Consider the following 20,393-nt stretch of genomic DNA (forward strand, 5'->3'; position numbering starts at 1 on the left):
TGGTAAGCTAGTTGTACCAGTTTTGTGATCCCATCCAGGAAAAGAAGACCACAAGCAAGAACACTCACTTGACCTCCCTATGAGTCCATCTCCAACCTGACCAGTAAGCACTCCCCACTTTCCCAGCCCCTACCCACCAAATTATTCTTAAAAACTCTGATTCCTGCAGGGCGCGGTGGCTCATGCCTATAATCCCAGCACTTTGGGAGGCCGAGGCGGGTGGATCACGAGGTCAAGAGATTGAGACTATCCTGGTTAACATGGTGAAACCCCGTCTCTACTAAAAATACAAAAATTAGCTGGGCATGGTGGCGCACGCCTGTAGTCCCAGCTACTCGGGAGGCTGAGGCAGGAGAATTGCCTGAACCCAGGAGGTGGAGGTTGCAGTGAGCCGAGATCGCGTCATTGCACTCCAGCCTGGGTAACAAGAGCGAAACTCTGTCTAAAAAAAAACCAGCTGGGTGCTGTGGCTCCAGCCTGCCTGTAATCCCAGCACTTTGGGAGGCCAAGGCGGGTGGATCACGAGGTCAAGAGATCAAGACCATCCTGGTCAACAAGCTGAAACCCCGTCTCTACTAAAAAAAAAAAAAAAAAAAAAAAATACAAAACATTAGCTGGGCATGGTGGCGCGTGACTGTAATCCCAGCTACTCAGGAGGCTGAGGCAGGAGAATTGCCTGAACCCAGGAGGCGGAGGTTGCGGTGAGCTGAGATCGCGCCATTGCACTCCAGCCTGGGTAACAAGAGTGAAACTCCGTCTCAAAAAAAAATCACAAAAAACAAAACATAAGAAAACAAACAAACAAACAAAAACCCCTCCGATTCCCAAATGCTCAGGAAGACTGATTTGAGTAATAATAAAACTCCATCTCCCCCAAAGCCAGCTCTGCATGAATTACTCTTTTTGTATTGCAATTCTCCTGTCTTTATAAATTGGCTCTGTCTAAGCAGCGGGCAACATGAACCTGTAGAGAGTGGTTATGCTTCTTCAATGGCTAGCTTTGTTTAGTGAGCAATTCAAGCATAATGGTAAAGAATGAGTAATGCAGGTGAATGTGAATCGCAGAAAAGTTTATAAATTAATTTATCATAGTTTCAAAAATCTTTTCGGCAGCTTAAAATCTTAAAATCATGTTAAATTAATTAATTGAAAGTCATTCAATGTCTGAATAATTTCTAAGTAAGTTAAAGTACTGAAACATTTATTATTAAGCATAACTTTAGTTTACATACTTCAGCATCTTGTTTTTATAGAAGTTAAATACATAGAAGTTAAATATATTTGGATCTGTTAAGAAACATAAAAATCTGGCTGGGTGTGGTGGCTTATACCTATAATCCTAGCACTTTGAGAGGCTGAGGCAGGCAGATCAGCTGAGATCAGAAGTTTGAGACAAGCCTAGCCAACATGACAAAACCCCGTCTCTGCTAAAAGTACAAAAATTAGCCAGGCATGGTGGCATGCGCCTGTAATTCCGGCTGAGACAGGAGAATCACTTGAACCCAGGAGGCAGAGGTTGCAGTGAGCTGAAATCATGCCACTGCACTCCAGTCTGGACAACAGAGCAAGACTCTGCCTCTAAATAAATAAATAAATAAATAAATAAATAAAAGAAACATTAAAAAATTGAGGAAACCTATCTTTTTAAAAATTAGGAGATGTCCTTCATCCACAAATACTGATGTAAAACAGTTCAAAATTGATTGCTTCCTTGACTGTTCACTGCAAATTAACGTTACTAAGAGTTAAAATTATTATTAATGTATGTAATTAAAATATAACACAGATATGTGTACTATATGTACTATATGTGAAACAGGAGGAGTTCCCTTATCCCCTTCACAGGGTGTGTGACAGGGGTGTGGCTTGCTTCTTTGGTGCCCCACTTCTCAAACTGTAGGGGGAGCATGCAGGTGGGTGGGTCATGGGGAACGTTTTTTTTGGCTCCAACCCCACGGTAGAGTCCAGGGTTGAGTGTTGACAGCTCGAGAAGCCCCAGAGGGTGTGTATTACAGTGTGTTCTTTCAGCTTTGCCATCTGCTGGTGGCTTGTGTTAATCAGCTCAATTAGACCCTTCGCCTTATCGCAAAAACAGAGGGCTTTCTGTATCCTGAGTTCTTGCCCTAGTGTACTGGAAAAATCGGATCACATGTGGATTTGGAGAAGGAGTACAAGGTTTTATTGAGTGGTGGAAGTAGCTCTCAGTGAGCTGGATAGGGAGCCAGAAAAAGGGTGGAGTGGGAAGGTGGTCTTCCCCTGGACTTGAGTTGTCCCGCAGCCAGGCTCTCCTCCAACCTCCCCTGCCTGAATTCCCCTGGGCGTTGAATTATTCTGCCGTCAGTGGCCTAGTGGTGTCTGCTGGTGTCTGTCTTCTGCTTCTCTCAATGTCCAGCTGCTTGTGTGTGTGCCCGCTGAGATCTCAAGTTTTTATGGGCACAGGATGAGGGGCGTGGTGGGCCAAAAGGCAACTTCATGGGTGTGAAAATAGAAATCTGTCCTCATTTAGGTTTGTGGACATGGGGTTGAGGATGGAACCCTCACCAGGGACCCCACCCTTCTCTACCCAGCACTTCCCTGCCCCTCTCCTGTATCATATGCACATATACAATAACATATGTACTATATACATATAGTACATATGTGTACTACATGTATGTACTATATATGTATGTCATACACAGAATATATAGTACATATATGAACACAAAGATACTATACATAGAGTATGGCATGCATGTAGTATAGTATGTACTATATATAGTATGGTATATACTATACATATAGTACAAATATTCTGTATAGTACATATATTCTATATAGTACATATATATGTAGTATGTATGTACTGTATAGAATTGTTTCTTTTGCTTTTACTATATGTACCTAAAATGTACCACTGATAAAAGCAAGAGACAGACAAATGCTTAGGCAGATAGGGAAGAGTCCCCAGGCTAAAACCTCACTTTCAAGCCTAAAACAGCCTGAAGTCTGAAAGACTGGAGTGCTAGTCCCAAACGAAACCTGTGACCCAGAGGGAGAACTTCTGCCCTTGTTTGCTCACCCTTTTCCAACTGATTCTTCCTGAATAATGCCTTTTAACCAATAGAATGTTGCCTTTTCCGATACTACCTATGGCTTGCCTGGGCATGCCCACCTGTGCACTGGAGCATGGGGTGGGGCCATCAGGAATTCCTGCCTTATGCAGGGGAGGAGCCAGGCCTCATCAGCTCATGTGTGATGGCCCTGGTTTTCAACTGTAAGGGAGAAACCTGCTTGGAGAAACGCTCTTTGCTGAGAGCTTTCCTTTCACTTAATAAATTTTGTCCTCCTTACCCTTTAGTGTGTCCATGTGCCTAATTTTTCCTGGTCATGAGACAAGAACCCGGATTTAGCTAACTAGGGAGCAAAAATTTTGCAACATTTTTGTGGCCTGTACAGGGATTTATCAGAAGGGTGAGTAAAATGCAGCCCCCAAAATATCTTTCACTTTAATTTCTGAGCTTTCTCATCCTCAGACTTCTTCTGAAGGCAGGGAAAGCTGCCCCCACCCCATCGCTCTCAGGGGTCGGGAATCTCAGCGTTGGTCCAATCCAGTCATTTCTATGGTATTTTCCCTATTTATTTATTTTTTTGAACTATAATAATGACTTTTATTCATTATTTTTTGTCAGAACCTAGTATAATGACACCTATTTTTTCTTTTATAATATTAGGGGTGTTCTACCCTCACCCCAATGGCCACAGGCATGCACTTGGGACAGACAGGTGAGCAGTGGCTCTCCACCACCCCCCTCCCTCCCAGCTGGGGCACATGGCCACGTCTGCTGAGTACACATGCTGTGATCAGTGGTCACACAGTGTGGAACTGAGCCACAGCCACTGCCTGGGCCCCAGGGTGGTCTTGGGGGTCCAGGGCCCTTCAAGGCTGGCTGGCCACTGTTACCCAGCATGTGCTCATGGAGTCTTCCCCTCCCTCAGCTGAGGGGTCCAGCTTGCTCTGAGCCTGAGGGAAGAAATGGGAATGAAAAGATTCTCTCCCTGTTGGAGAAACCATTTGCATTAGAATAACAGGTTTCTTCCTCAGGGATCTTCCCCAGCCCTACACTTAAGCTTTTCTTCCTTTTCTCCATCAGGTGAGGAGTTAATGGGTTGGCGAGAAGGTAGATGCAATTTTTGCCATTATTTAGCACGGTGGTGACCACAGTTGCTTTTGCACCAACCTAATAACACAGCCCTGCAAATACAGGGGGCTTCTTCATGCCAGAGTTTTTTTTTTTTTTTTTTTTTTTGAGACGGTGTTTCGCTCTTGTTGCCCAGGCTGGAGTGCAATGGCGTGATCTCGGCTCACTGCAACCTCCGCCTCCTGGGTTCAGGCAATTCTCCTGCATCAGCCTCCTGAGTAGCTGGGATTACAGGCACACGCCACCATGCCCAGCTAATTTTTAGTATTTTTAGTAGAGACGGGGTTTCACCATGTTGACCAGGATGGTCTCGATCTCTTGACCTCATGATCCACCCGCCTCGGCCTCCCAAAGTGCTGGGATTACAGGCTTGAGCCACCGCGCCCGGCCCATGCCAGAGTTTTTTTTCTTGAAAGGTGAACTTCTGCATGCCAGACAATTTTTTTTTTCTTGAAAGTCCTTTTAATAGGCCAGGACCCCGATTCACAAGACACTGTTTTCTATCCCTTGTTGTAGGAGGACCCAATTCCACAGCTTCACCAGCAACTTAATGAGTCCGTGCACCCGCTGAGACACATTCTTGTCCCAAACTCAATTCCAAGCTTCAGGTTGAAGCTCTAGGAAAGAAAACTGGATCTGATGGCAATGGAAGTTAAAAGGCATAGCACAGTAAGCATGTCTAAATTCTGCCAATTAAGCCAAGCCTCCTGTTTCATGAATAGAGGTTATGCTAGTATCCATGGCATAAATGAGGTCCAGGGAACTTGAAAGCTCCTGACAGCAGGGGGAAAGGCAGTGCGTAGATAAGAGTGGATAGTCCCACCCCCGAACCCCCTGTTAACTTGGGTGAAAAGTCACATTGACACCCATGGGCAGCACCCTGTCATTGTCACTAGGACTCAGGGATACAAGGAAAGAAACAAGGAAAGGGACGCCTCTCTTGTCTCTCCCTCACATACCCTGGATATTTGCTGGGAAGAGAAGGGAGGTAGGAATGATTTGCTCCCCTCTTTCTAGATGAGTAGCCATTCATCTTCATTCTTTACCCCTTTCAAATGCATCCGGAACCTCTGGGACTCCTTTGGAAAGAAAACAAAACTTCTTTATTTCCTTTTTTCACCTCTGTTCTCTCTTCTCAGATGGGTAATTGTGTCCCCATATTACAGCATACTACCCTTGGATCCATCCTCCAAACTGGGAAAAATTAATATTCCGAACCTTAAACTGGTTGCCTTAGAATTGAACTCAGAGGAAGGGAACCTAGAAGGCTGACATTCTGGCAAAAGGGTTAAAGTTTTATCATTCATTCTTTTGGCCTCTCTCTCCCCGTACAAACTGATAAAAGGAATGACAAGGATCACTGTTTATATTCTCTGTAAAGTTTTGTTTAATGAAAAAGGATTTGTGAGGTTGGTCTTAAGCCATAGCCAGTCTGGTGTGATTTGCATGCCTTTCTGTATGATTCTGTCAGGAAGAGGGGTACCTTAGGATAGGATGTAGACCTAGGACCCCCCATAAGCCTGCTGTTCAAGTCCGCCTGGCAGACTGGTCAGTAACAAACTTGGCCGCAGGCCTCCATCTTGTTTTACATCCTGTAACCGCGTGGCAGTACTTTGTTTTACTATCCACCATTTTACAGTGACGACCTGGTTCAGTTCTGACTTGAGAAATGAGTACTTTTGGGTTGATATCTGTGTGTGACTTTTGCCATTTGCTGATTCTCTTTCCCTCCATGAACAACTTCTAGCTCCCTTTCTTTTTTTTTCTTTGAGACGGAGTTTCGCACTTGTTACCCAGGCTGGAGTGCAATGGCATGATCTCAGCTTACCACAACCTCCGCCTCCTGGGTTCAGACAATTCTCCTGCCTCAGCCTCCTGAGTAGCTGGGATTACAGGCACCCGCCACCATGCCCAGCTAATTTTTTGTATTTTTAGTAAAGACGGGGTTTCACCATGTTGACCAGGATGGTCTCGAACTCTTGACCTCGTGATCTGCTTGCCTCGGCCTCCCAAAGTGCTGGGATTACAGGTTTGAGCCACTGCGCGCGGCCCAAAAGCAAATTTCAAGTTCAAAATTGTCTTTCCTGACCCCTAGCTTTTGTATGCTATGAGGGCCCCTACTGCATCCAAAGGAGAGGTTAAATAGGATTATTTGGCATGTTTAAGTACATGGGATGGCCAAAATGAGGCTTAATATTCATCAGGTTATATTTCAGTGAATAACATTAATATATGTTCCAAAATTGTATGGGATTTCTAAAATTCTAATGTCTGAGTATATGCTATCAATCACAATTAAGATTTTTACAGTAAGTTATTATAAACCACAGAGATAACCAAATATCTTTGTCAATTGTTTATTTACCGGTAATGACCCTGGACATTTTGTTATTCACAGACAATTGTTTCCTTGTTTAGATCCTCTTCAAAAGATGGTATATAATCATCTGTAGAACTTTGACAGGTGCTCTCAAATTCAGGTTTCTGATAACTTTGGAGATTGTGACATTTGTTTTTTTTTTTTTTGAGACGGAGTTTTGCTCTTATTGCCCAGGCTGGAGTGCAATGGCGTGATCTCGGCTCACTGCAACCACCGCCTCCTGGGTTCAGGCAATTCTCCTGCCTCAGCCTCCTGAGTAGCTGGGATTACAGGCACACGCCACCATGCCCAGCTAATTTTTAGTATTTTCAGTAGAGACGGGGTTTCACCATGTTGACCAGGATGGTCTCGATCTCTTGACCTCGTGATCCACCCACCTCAGCCTCCCAAAGTGCTGGGATTACAGGCTTGAGCCACTGCGCCCAGCCGAGATTGTGACATTTGAATGTTGGAAAACGTACAGGACTCATGAAGAGTTAAAATGTTTAGGAATATCAAGCAGAACAAGAGTTAATGGAATGAACTGAATTAATAGAAAGCTGAAGTAATGTTTTCTTTAACTTTTGCTTAAAACATTGCTGATCCTTGTTTTGTTTTTCAGAGTTAAAGACACTTTCATTTTGAGCTATTTACAGTCTTTTTTTTTTTTTTTTTTTTTTTTTTTGAGACGGAGTTTCGCTCTTGTTACCCAGGCTGGAGTGCAATGGCGCGATCTCGGCTCACTGCAACCTCCGCCTCCCGGGTTCAGGCAATTCTCCTGCCTCAGCCTCCTGAGTAGCTGGGATTACAAGCACGCGCCACCATGCCCAGCTAATTTTTTGCACCTTTAGTAGAGACGGGGTTTCACCATGTTGACCAGGATGGTCTCAATCTCTTGACCTCGTGATCCACCCGCCTCGGCCTCCCAAAGTGCTGGGATTACAGGCTTGAGCCACCGCGCCCGGCAACTGTATTTTTTTTTTTTTTTGAGACGGAGTTTCACTCTTGTTACCCAGGCTGGAGTGCAATGGCGTGAACTCGGCTCACTGCAACCTCCGCCTCCTGGGTTCAGGCAATTCTCCTGCCTCAGCCTCCTGAGTAGCTGGGATTACAGGCATGCGCCACCACGCCCAGCTAATTTTTTGTATTTTTAGTAGAGACGGGGTTTCACCATGTTGACCAGGATGGTCTCGATCTCTTGACCTCGTGATCCACCCGCCTCGGCCTCCCAAAGTGCTGGGATTACAGGCTTGAGCCACCGCGCCCGGCCCTACAGTCTTTAATAATTGAGTAAGTTATACACCTGTGAACAAAATTTGGAGCATGTTTATTTCTCTTTGCCTGGTTCCTCTAGAATTTGGAAACTATTTGGGAGTATTCTTAACTTAGAGCAATATAGTTGTTTGCATCAGTGCAATAAGAATCCATTTTCTTTTGCAACAGTATGCAATTGAATTTGCTTTCCTTTAAGGAATCAAGCTCTACTTGCAGAGCTGATAAAAGCCCCTTGGGAAAACTGGACTGATACCTTGTCTACATAGTCCCTATACAGGGTTCCTACCCTGTATGGGTAGTAAAGAATGTCACTTTCTAACAGGCCCAGGAACCCCATATTCTTGGGACCTCAAGAAGAAAGGAATTTACGCAACTCAGGTATTTGTGGTCCAAACCCATGGCTAAGCTGGTTTTTTTTTTTTTTGAGACGGAGTTTTGCTCTTGTTACCCAGGCTGGAGTGCAATGGCGCAATCTCGGCTCACCACAACCTCCGCCTCCTGGGTTCAGGCAATTCTCCTGCCTCAGCCTCCTGAGTAGCTGGGATTACAGGCACATGCCACCATGCCCAGCTAATTTTTTTGAATTTTTAGTAGAGACGGGGTTTCACCATGTTGACCAGGATGGTCTTGATCTCTTGACCTCGTGATCCACCCGCCTCGGCCTCCCAAAGTGCTGGGATTACAGGCTTGAGCCACCGCGCCCGGCTTAAGCTTGGTTTTAAAAGGTCTTATCTGAGATTCCTTGTGGAACAGAGTTCCATCAAAGCCAATTTGAAAAGCCTATGTAAAAATAATTATTCTTGCTGCACTTTATGCAAATAATCAGGCCAAATATAAGCCTAAAGTTTATTTTGCAAACAACTCAGTCTTATCACGATTTGTTTTTAACAAAAATGAGGACTAGAGAGAGAGAATTTATGCCTCAAATCTTATCATACATCTGTCATTAAGTTGTAGACTCATTGGTTGTTTTAAAGTTTTTGTCTACGTTTTAGACTCACCCTGCTTATTCCTGTGAATCAACTAGTGATCTCCTCCTGCAGATCAGAAAAAAACAAAAAGGGATGGTTAATATAAAAATCTCGTTCAAGGCCAGGCGTGGTGGCTCAAGCCTGTAATCCCAGCACTTTGGGAGGCCGAGGTGGGTGGATCATGAGGTCGAGAGATCGAGACCATCCTGGTCAACATGGTGAAACCCCGTCTCTACTAAAAATACAAAACATTAGCTGGGCATGGTGGTGTGTGCCTGTAATCCCAGCTACTCAGGAGGCTGAGGCAGGAGAATTGCCTGAACCCAGGAGGCAGAGGTTGCGGTGAGCCGAGATCGTGCCATTGCACTCCAGCCTGGGTAACAAGAGTGAAACTCCGTCTAAAAAAAAAAGAAATCTGGTTCAATATTCTAGTTCTGGGCAATTATCGTGCAAATCTTGCCAGGTGATAGGAGTAAATAGGGTGCCCATAACCTGGAGGGTTCCTTTTTGGGAAAACTTAAGACCAAGGGAGCTAGCAAAAGCCAAGCTCCATGCACCCAAATCTTAGCAGGCATAACTATAGCCACAAGTTATCTGGATGTGCTGGTAGATTTGGGATTTTTGAGCTGCCCTTACCTCCTGCCCCACCTGCCAACTTTTGTCTCATTTTGATACATGTCTTCTAATAACCCAGTTTGTCTCTTCTCATCTTCAGATCATCAAACTCCAAATTTTCATGCAATTGGAGCCTCAGATGATGGGGTCACCCCTCTTTTTTTTTTTTTTTTTTTTTTTACCGGCGATCCTTAGATAAACCTCTGAGGGAAATCTGACTGCTGTTTTCTCAAAACAGCACTCCCTGCCAGCAGAAAGCGGTTAAGATCGATCTTTATTCCTATTCTTTTTTTTTTTTTTTTTTTTTGAGACGGAGTTTTGCTGTTTTGCTCTTGTCGCCCAGGCTAGAGTGCAATCTTGAACCTCCAGATTGGACTCACAGGAACCTCCACCTCCTGGGTTTAAGTGATTCTCCTGCCTCAGCCTCCCGAATAGCTGAGATTATAAGTACTTGTCACCATGCTCAGCTAATTTTTGTATTTTTAGTAGAGATAGGGTTTCACTGTATTGGCCAGGCTGGTCTCGAACTCCTGACCTCAGGCGATCCAGCCCACCTCAGCCTCCCAAAGTGCTGGGATTACAGGTGTGAGCCACCATGCCCAGTCAAAATTATTTAATTATGACTTTGGCTCAATTAGTGACTGTTATTTTAGAGTGACCTATGATTTGTTTTTGATCAATCTTCTAAACCCTTGGGATATGTGACAGGCTTCTCAAAATCAAATATCAAGATCAAAATTAAGCCTTTTTAACCTCAAACTAACTTTGAGATGTTCCAGAGGGCCCATGAAGCATACTAAAGAAAGATAATAAACAGACTTATTTGATATGTTAAATTATATAAGAAGTATTGTCATATAAAAAGTGGTGTTTGCCTGGCCCTGTGGCTCACGCCTGTAATCCCAGCACTTTGGGAGGCTGAGGTGGGCAGATCACAAGGTCAAGAGATCAAGACCATCTTGGCCAACATGATGAAACCTCGTCTCTACTAAAATACAAAAATTAGCTGGGTGTGGTCTTGCACGCCTGTAGTCCCAGCTATTCGGGAGGCTGAGGCAGAAGAATTGCTTGAACCCAGGAGGTGGAGGTTGCAGTGAGCCAAGATCACGCCACTGCACTCCAGCCTGGCTCCTGATGACAGAGCAAGACTCCATCTCAAAAAAAAAAAAAAAAAGTGGTGTTTAATTTTTTTTTTGAGTTATATTTGTATGGATGTGTTATTAATATGTGTTCCAAAATTGTATGTGCTTCCTAAAATTCTGACATATCCTGCTATATTATCAATCATAATTATGACTATTATGTTAAATTATTGTAGGTGACAAAAATAACCAGATTTCCTTGTCAATTGTGTCTTTAACCATGACCATTTTAAGTCTTCTTGTCCATAGTTAATTGATCAATTCTGATACTTTTTCCTGAATGTTCTTTAAAAACAATTGTAATTATATTTGTATATTCAAAGAGGTTCATTAAAAAGATGGTGTTCCCAGTTTGGATATTTGTAACCCCCACATCTCATGTAGAAATTTGATCACCCAGGCCGGGCACGGTGGCTCAAGCCTGTAATCCCAGCACTTTGGGAGGCCGAGGCGGGTGGATCACGAGGTCGAGAGATCGAGACCATCCTGGTCAACATGGTGAAACCCCGTCTCTACTAAAAATACAAAAAATTAGCTGGGCATGGTGGCACGTGCCTGTAATCCCAGCTACTCAGGAGGCTGAGGCAGGAGAATTGCCTGAACCCAGGAGGCAGAGGTTGCGGTGAGCCGAGATCGCGCCATTGCACTCCAGCCTGGGTAACGAGAGCGAAACTCCGTCTCAAAAAAAATAAAATTAAAAATAAATAAATAAATAAATAAATAAATAAATAAATAAATGGATAAACCAAAAACAGGCATTTAAAAAAAAAGAAGAAGAAGAAATTTGATCACCCATTTTGGAGATGGGGCTTAATGAGAGGTATTTGGGTAATGGAGACAGATCCCTCATGAGCAAATGAGTTCTTGCTCTATTAGTTCACATGACAGCTGATTGTTTAAAAGAGCATGGCATCGTTCCCCTGCCATTCTTTCTTACTCTCTTGCCATGTGACATGCCAGCTCCCTTTCTCCTTCTGCCATGATTGGAAGTTTCCTAGGGTTCTTACTAGGGCAGATGCCAGTGCCATGCTTCTTGTATAACATCCAGAACACTGAGCCAAATATACCTCTCCCTAAATTACTCAGCCTCAGGTATTCTTTTATAGCAATGCAAACTGGACTGATACCAATAGAAAGATTTCTGATAGCCTTAAATTCATATGACTAGACTGTGTACGAATTCCCCAGACGTCTAATGAAGAGACTTACTGGTTTATAAAACTGCTAAGCGGGACAACAATTAAATACCAAAAAAACAAAATACAAAAAACAAAAAAACACAAGTCAGCCAGTACTGAAATTGTTAAGATATGCAATTTAAAGGAACTCCATGATTCAAGTCAAATTACGTATGATAGCACATTCAGTAAACAGTGCTATGTACCTGAATTAAAGAAATAACATTGGTACTTAAAAGGCTATAAATGGCTGGGTGCAGTGGTTCATGCCTGTAATCCCAGCCACTTTGCAGGGACTGAGGTGGCAGATCACCAGAGGTCAGGAGTTCGAGACCAGCCAGGCCAACTTGGTGAAACCCTGCCTCTACTAAAAAATTAGCTGGGTGTGGTGGCATGTGCCTGTAATCCCAGTTACTTGGGAGGCTGAGTCAGGAGAATCGCTTGAAGAGGTTGCAGTGAGCCGAGATCGCACCGCTGCCCTCCAGCCTGGGCAACAGAGTGAGATCCTGTCTCAAAAAATAAAATAAAATAATACAATATAATAAAAAGGCTATAAATCCAATTTTAAGCACAGACTCATGGAGAGCCAGGGTGGCTGCCTGGTCCTTCCTGAGTTCTTAATGCTTTCATTATTAAAAGCTATGCACTCCATGGCTCATCATGGAAGAGATAAAATAATCCAAATAATGAACAAATATATGCGTTGGTGTGGTGACTGTTCTAAAATTGCTAAAACGGTTTATGACCAATGTTTGGTTTATTAAATTTAGAATCCTAGAAAGGTAAAACTTTAGCTATGGGCAGTTTGGACATTTAGAGTGCTCTTCTTTCTCTTTCTCTCTCTCTTTCTCTCCTTCTTTCTTTCTTTTTTTTTTTTTTTTTTTTTTTTTTTGAGACGGAGTTTCGCTCTTGTTACCCAGGCTGGAGTGCAATGGCGCGATCTCGGCTCACCGCAACCTCCGCCTCCTGGGTTCAGGCAATTCTCCTGCCTCAGCCTCCTGAGTAGCTGGGATTACAGGCACGTGCCACCATGCCCAGCTAATTTTTTGTATTTTTAGTAGAGACGGGGTTTCACCATGTTGACCAGGATGGTCTCGATCTCTTGACCTTGTGATCCACCCGCCTCGGCCTCCCAAAGTGCTGGGATTACAGGCTTGAGCCACCGCGCCCGGCCTCCTTCTTTCTTTCTTTCATCTGTCTCGCTCTGTAGTCCAGGCTGCAGTACAGTGGTCTGGGCTCACTGTGACCTCCGCCTTCCTGGTTCAAGTGATTTTCATGCCTCAGCCTTCTATAGCTGGGATTATAGGCATATACTACCACACCTGGATAATTTTGGTATTTTTAGTAGAGATGGGGTTTCGTGATGTTGACCAGGCTGGTCTTGAACTCCTGTTCTCAAGTGATCTGCCCATCTCGACCTCCCAAAGTGTTGAGATTACAGTTGTGAGCCACTGCGCCTGACCTCAGTTGCCATTTTCAGTGCATGTTTCTTTGTTGTTTAGAAGCTTTCCCGGGGCCGGATGTGGTGGCTCACGCCTGTAATCCCAGCACTTTCGGAGGCTGAGGCGGGCAGATCACGAGGTCAAGAGATTGAGGCCATCCTGGTCATGATGAAACCTCATCTCTACTAAAAATAAAAAAATTAGCCAGGTGTGGTGGCACGCGCCCGTAGTCCCATCTACTCGGGAGGCTGAGGCAGAAGAATCACTTGAACCCAGGAGGCAGAGGTTGCAGTGAGCTGAGATTACGCCACTGTACTCCAGCCTGGGTGACAGAGCAAGATTCCGTCTCAAAAAATAAAAATTAAAAAAAGGAAGCCAATTCTATAACAGTAGCTAAAAGGTTATTAGAAAATGTGTTTTCTCATGGGGGATTCTCGAAGAAGTCTCTAGGGATAAAGGTACTCGTTTCACTGGACAAGTTGTAAAACAGTTAAATAAAGTATTACAGATTTAATAGCCTTATATGAAGCTAATTGATTTGACTGAATTGCCTTGGTATTGCAGATTGATAAAAGGTATTGCAGATTAATAAAAGTCAGATGAACTCTCAGTGGAGGTCGTAAGTTGACCCACTTATAAAGGGTCCTAAATTCTGATATAACTTAATGATGCAAGGCTTTGATTTATTATGTCAAAATGTAGTTTCACCTGGTAAAGGAAGCTTTTCAGAATGCACTGACCAAGAGCAATCAAATCCTTCATGATCTAGAACCCAGAGATTTGGTTTTCTGGAAATGGTATCAGAGAAAGACTGCTTTTGCCACTCACTCTTCAGCCAAACTTGGAGACCTTGATACTTGAATCCATATCTCACAATTCAAAAAGGGCCCCTCCAGACTCTTGGAACTACGTAAACCCAATGAGACTTTAAGGTAAAGCTAACCAAGTGTCTCCTCAGAAGCAGATGGCATCTAGGACATAAGCAGCTTCCCCAAGATCACAAATCAAAACTTCTCTGCCATCATGAAATTCTTACTTCTCTTAATCTTTCCTTACATATGCCTACCTCTTGCACTTGGCAGGATAATGCTATAATTAGAATTTCACAATTAGGAGCTTTTATGGGTAACTTCACGGAGTGTTGAATCTGTCATGCCAAACCCAGATCTTTACATGCCCTATGGGATCCTTTAGTTAACCTGGTGGGTAATTTTAGCAACATTCCTAATATAACTGTCGTTCAAATTGTACTAGTAGTAAGATTTCTAAACCCACTTAATCTCACTCCCTGTTTTGATTTCATCCAGTAATGGGAAACTAGAACCATGACCAATGAGTATATCACAAGACAAGTTTGCACCAAAGCCCAAATGAAATTTCTTGCAAACTGACTTATGCGTCAGGATATTACAGAACTCTTTTAGACCTTAACTCTTCCTCAGGCTCTTAGTTTGAAGTTGCTAATTTCACCATTCCAAGTAATACATCCATGAACAATAGAACTGGAAAAGGGACCTTGTGTCTATTCATGAGGTACACTTTTATCTGTGGAGGATTTTGCAGCCTATCTTACACATGGGCAACCTATGCCTTGATGGACTGAGCATGAAGAGCCAATGTTAGATCTCTTTTCCATGGCTTGGAGTAAATATAAATGAGGCAATAATTAGAAATGTATTCCTGGCTAGGCATGTTGGCTCATGCTTGCAATCCCAACACTTGGGCAGGCTGAGGTGGGAGGATCACTTGGGTCTAGGAGTTCGAGACTAGCCAAGGCCACATAGTGAGACCCTGTCTCTATGAAAACGTTCTAAAAACTTAGCTGGGCATGGTGGTGCTTGTCTGTACTCCCAGCCACTTGGGAGACTGAGGTAGGGAGGATTGCTTAAGCCTGGGAGGTTGAGCAAGGCCCTGTCTTATTAAAAAAGAAAAAGAAGGGACCGGGCGCGGTGGCTCACGCCTGTAATCCCAGCACTTTAGGAGGCCGAGGTGGGTGGATCATGAGGTCAAGAGATCAAGACCATCCTGGTCAACGTGGTGAAACCCCGTCTCTACTAAAAATACAAAAAATTAGCTGGGCATGGTGGTGCATGCCCGTAATCCCAGCTACTCAGGAGGCTGAGGCAGGAGAATTGCCTGAACCCAGGAGGCGGAGGTTGCCGTGAGCCGAGATCCCGCCAGCCTGGGTAACAAGAGTGAAACTCCGTCTCAAAAAAAAAAAAAAAAAGAAAAAGAAGGAAAGGGAAGGGAAGGGAGGGTGAGGGGGAAGGGAACGGGAAGGGGAAGGGGAAGGGGAAAGGGAAGGGGAAGGGAAAGGGATCCTTATATTCTATTGCAAATTCTATTGCAAAGGCTATGGTTGCATAACATACTTCTTTAAATTCTCTTGCTAAAGTTGTACTAGATAATAGAATTGCTTTAGATTCCCTACTGGCTGAACAGGGAGAAATGTGCAGTTGCTGACACTTTTTGCACATGGATGAATATACTGGGTATTATAGAGACTCATTTGCAGAGGATTAATGAACAGCCTGCTTGGTTAAAATAGATACACTCTTTATCTGGCTTACTCTTTGATCTATTTGATTTTTGTTTGTTTGGTTCATGGGGACCCTAGCTGAGGAGCGTACTGCAAACTCTTGGTATTATCCTCCCAGTGACAGTAGTCTCCTTGGTGCACTGTATCTTCTCAAATTTTGTGGGGAACATTCCCGTGCGAGACCCCTAAAAGGCGTGAGTCTCACTATATGGTGAGTTTGATCCCAAACACAGTTTCCTACTGGAGGCAGTCGAGCTATCCGGAAATATAGGAACTGAAAGATGAATGATCAGTTTCTAATATCAACTACAATATCGTTTGGGCCTAAAACTATGGGTTGCTGCTAGACCGAGTGACCCCCTGCCGGCAACCAGTTCCTGCTTTTAACCTTTTTATGACTTTAAGAATAAGTTTTAACCTTTACTTACAGGACTGCCTTGTACCCTAGATAATGGTTTAACTGTCGATATTTGCAAAGCAAAATGCCAGCATAAGGGATGGCTTTGATTCCTGACTCAGAGATTCCTGAATGGGGAAGTTGAGTTAAGTTGAGTCAGGAGTAGACAAAGGAGAATCTGATTAAAAGATATTCTGATGAGCAAAACCAAAAAAATTTTTCACATTTCAGTTCTAAAACAAGGTCAAACCAGAGATACCTGCAGCCAGGAGGAATAATGTTTGGATATAAACAAGCTTTGTGAATAATGTTTGGAAACAAACTTTGTGATTGTAGAAAATTTTGTTACTTTTTACAACCATTGATCGCATATCTGACTTCTCTATTGTATAGGCCATGTGAGGCATACATTTGCATTTCTTCTTACTATGACGTAAACCAGAACCAAGAAAGTGTATTTATTCCTGGCCTTTGAAAAATAAAATTTGCTGTTTAGGCACAGCTTATCAGCCCTCCAGACGCCTCGCTTTCTCTCTCTCTGTCTTTATTAATTTTCCAGGCACCCTCCCTCTTCCAGGTATTGGGACCCTCTTGCAGGTCGAGAGACCCCTGGGCAGACGTGCCTACCCGTCCCGGACAGTCCACGACAAATTTTTTTTTTTTTTTTTTTTTTTTTGAGACGGAGTTTCGCTCTTGTTACCCAGGCTGGAGTGCAATGGCGCGATCTCGGCTCACCGCAACCTCCGCCTCCTGGGTTCAGGCAATTCTCCTGCCTCAGCCTCCTGAGTAGCTGAAATTACAGGCATGTGCCACCATGCCCAGCTAATGTTTTGTATTTTTAGTAGAGATGGGGTTTCACCATGTTGACCAGGATGGTCTCGATCTCTTGACCTCGTGATCCACCCGCCTCGGCCTCCCAAAATGCTGGGATTACAGGCTTGAGCCACCTCGCCCGGCCCAAAAGTTTTAAATGTTTGTTAACCTGGCAGCCATCTGTAGAATGTCAAATTGTAACTCTTTGGCCAGAATGGCAAAAACTCAAGAAATGCATGATCATGAGGATATCATAACCTATGAATGACATGCTGAGATGAGAAACCCAAATGAATGGTAATTGAAAGTAGTTCTCTAAAGCCTTAGGTTTTGGTCATAATCTGACCTAGGAGAGAACCTGACCAAAAGAAGGGAATTGTTAAATAAATTCATTGTTTTGCATTGAGCCCCTGTCACTTGCACTGCTGCCTTTTGGAGCAGGTTGTGCCGAAGGCGTTCCACTCTGGGTGCTTCCTGCCTTTGCACCTGCGACCAGAGTCAATGGAGAAACTGTATTGTCTCCAGGCTTCTGTGATCTGATCTCTGTATCATATGTATGAGCCATTTGCTGCTCAAGTCTCTAAGAGTCCAACCGTTCCAGAAAACACTTCCAGTTGGTAACAGACAGGAACCAATATAAGAATTCAACTTCAAGTTCAAAAACCAGTCCCCTAGGTTACAGAGCAAGAGTATAGGAGAATTGCAACCTCCTTATCAGCCTGAACATGCTCATACCAACCCAGACCAGGACTGCTGCCCACTGCAGGTCACCACCCTCAATTTCATCTTTATTCCAATTGTCAGGAGAACCATATTTACCCTGTTTACTATTAGTGTGAGCATGGACATGCAGCATCATCAAAACTTGTGTTCCTGAGGTCAAGAGATCGAGACCATCCTGGTCAACATGGTGAAACCCCGTCTCTACCAAAAATACAAAAATTAGCTGGGCATGGTGGCGCACGCCTTTAGTCCCCGCTACTCGGGAGGCTGAGGCAGGAGAATTGCTTGAACCCAGGAGGCGGAGGTTGTGCTGAGCCGAGATCATGCCATTGCACTCCAGCCTGGGTAACAAGAGCGAAACTCTGACTCAAAAAAAAAAAAAAAAAAACAAACCCAAAAAAACAAAAAAAACTTGTGTTCCAAGGTTCTCCTGTTTCTGGTGGTGGGAAACTGCACAGTGCTCAGGGAGTGCCAGTCATCCTGGACCCGGTGCACAGCGTTTGACTCTTTGGTGGCATCCTCAGTCCTGTTCTCCCTGAGACCATAGTTACTGCTTCCCATCCCTTGGGGGTAGCCCTGATTCTAGTCCAGTAGTAATCAGATTCCAATTTGGAAGGGGCGGCTGGATTATATATCTGGTTAGTAATGCATATGCTCTTCAGGTTGCTCCCATTAGAGGAGGGAGAAGTGTTGAATCAAGAGGAAGAACAACTATGGTTTATAAACATATGTTAATGTAAAAATTTGCGTTTGAATGGAGTGGCCCTTTTTTCCGTATCACACCCCCATTTGATGTTATTGAGTTTGTTATTCTTTCTTATTTTATCTCAGTGAAAACTGTTGATCTTGTTCTAGGAAAAAATTAAACTCTATAAGTACCCCCCAGCCCCAGAAAATTTTCTTTTAACAAATCAAATACCAATGTATAGGTCTTATTGTTATAGGAAAGGGGTCCTGGTTTAGACCCCAAGAAAGGGTTCTTCGATCTCATGCAAGAAAGAATTCAGGGCAAGTCTGTAGTATAAAGTGGAAATAAGTTTATCAAGAAAGTAAAGGAATAAGGGATTATGCCTGTAATCCCAGCACTTTGGGAGGCTGAGATGAGTGGATCACCTGAGGTCAGGAGTTCAAGACCAGCCTGATCAACATGGAGAAATCCTGTCTCTACTAAAAATACAAAATTAGCCAGGCTTAGTGGCACATGCCTGTAATCCCAGCTACTTGGGAGGCTGAGGCAGGAGAATTACTTGAATCCGGGAGGCTGAGGTTGCAGTGAGCCAAGATTGTGCCATTGCCCTCCAGGCTGAGCAACAAGAGCAAAACTCCATCTCAAAAAAGAAAAGAAAAGAAAAAAGAAACGAAAAGAAAAAAGAAAGTAAAGGAATAAAAGAATGGCTACTCCATAGACAGAGCAGTCCTGAGGGCTGCTGGTTGCCCATTTTTATGGTTATTTCTTGATTATATGCTAAACAAGGGGTGGATTATTCATGCCTCCCCTTTTAGACCATTTAGGGTAACTTCCTGATGATGCAATGGCATTTGTAAACTGTCATGGTGTTGATGGGAATGTACCTACCAGAGGGCACTCTCATTATCATTTCAGTTTTGGTGAGTTTGGGCCAGATTCTTTACTGCAACCTGTTTTATCAGCAAGGTCTTTATGACCTATATCTGGTGCTCACCCCTATCTCATCCTGTGACTTAGAATGCCTGGCTGGGCGCGGTGGCTCACGCCTGTAATCCCAGCACTTTGGGAGGCCGAGGCGGGTGGATCACGAGGTCAAGAGATTGAGACCATCCTGGTCAACATGGTGAAACCCCGACTCTACTAAAAATACAAAAAATTAGCTGGGCATGGTGGTGCGTGCCTGTAATCCCAGCTACTCGGGAGGCTGAGGCAGGAGAATTGCCTGAACCCAGGAGGCGGAGGTTGCGGTGAGCCGAGATCGCGCCATTGCACTCCAGCCTGGGTAATAAGAGCGAAACTCTGTCTCAAAAAAAAAAAAAAAAAGAATGCCTAACCACCTGGGAATGTAGCCCCATAGGGTTTTAGCTTCATTTGAAGCTAAATGAACACTAGCTTTAAACTAGTGTCCTAAAGAACCATCTTTTTTTTTTTTTTTTTTTGAGACGGAGTTTCAAAAAAAATTTCCACCAAAATTTCCACCCTAACCAATTTCCACCATAGACTCTGTTATCTTAGTGCACAATCTTGCAATACGTGAGTTTTGTAGGAATTCATGCAAGATGTTACACCAGAAATACCTGTGCTTGCTTATGTGTCTGTCCTGGAACAGTATGTCTGAGACTTTACTATGCCATATGAATCACCTGGAGTTATTGCTAAAATGTAGATTTTGATTCATTAGGTCTGAGGTGGAGCCTGAGATTGCGCATTTCTAAAAAGTTTCCAGTGGATGCCCGTGATGCTAAAGACACATTTGAATAGCAGAGTCTTGGAATAGACTGTGAATTTGAGAACAAGGTTTATGCCTTATTGGTCTGATATCATCAGTGCCTTTTTTATATGCTGTTGAGTGAACAAATAATCACTGATTCATCACTATTTACTCATCTCTACTGCCTGTAGGAACCATAGATAAGTAGATCATACACTCATATCCCCACCCAAACTCATTCTTCACCACATTCCCTTCCTCACTGATGAGTTTAGGACTGGGTATAGTAGCCCGGGCACAGCAGGAAGAGGATTGGAATCTTCTAATTTAACTCTTCATATATGGAAATAGGTTCAGGG

At 43.7% G+C, this 20,393-nt stretch overlaps 1 pseudogene; it reads left to right on the forward strand.

Annotated features, from left to right (window-relative positions):
• LOC120363996 (putative transmembrane protein 183BP) overlaps positions 1–18,174 on the forward strand; it is a 29,982-nt pseudogene extending 11,808 nt beyond the window's left edge.
• The last annotated feature ends 2,219 nt before the right edge of the window (positions 18,175–20,393 follow it).

This window comes from Saimiri boliviensis, chromosome 2, assembly GCF_048565385.1.
Source record: "Saimiri boliviensis isolate mSaiBol1 chromosome 2, mSaiBol1.pri, whole genome shotgun sequence".
In the NCBI taxonomy this organism is placed as follows: Eukaryota; Metazoa; Chordata; class Mammalia; order Primates; family Cebidae; genus Saimiri; species Saimiri boliviensis.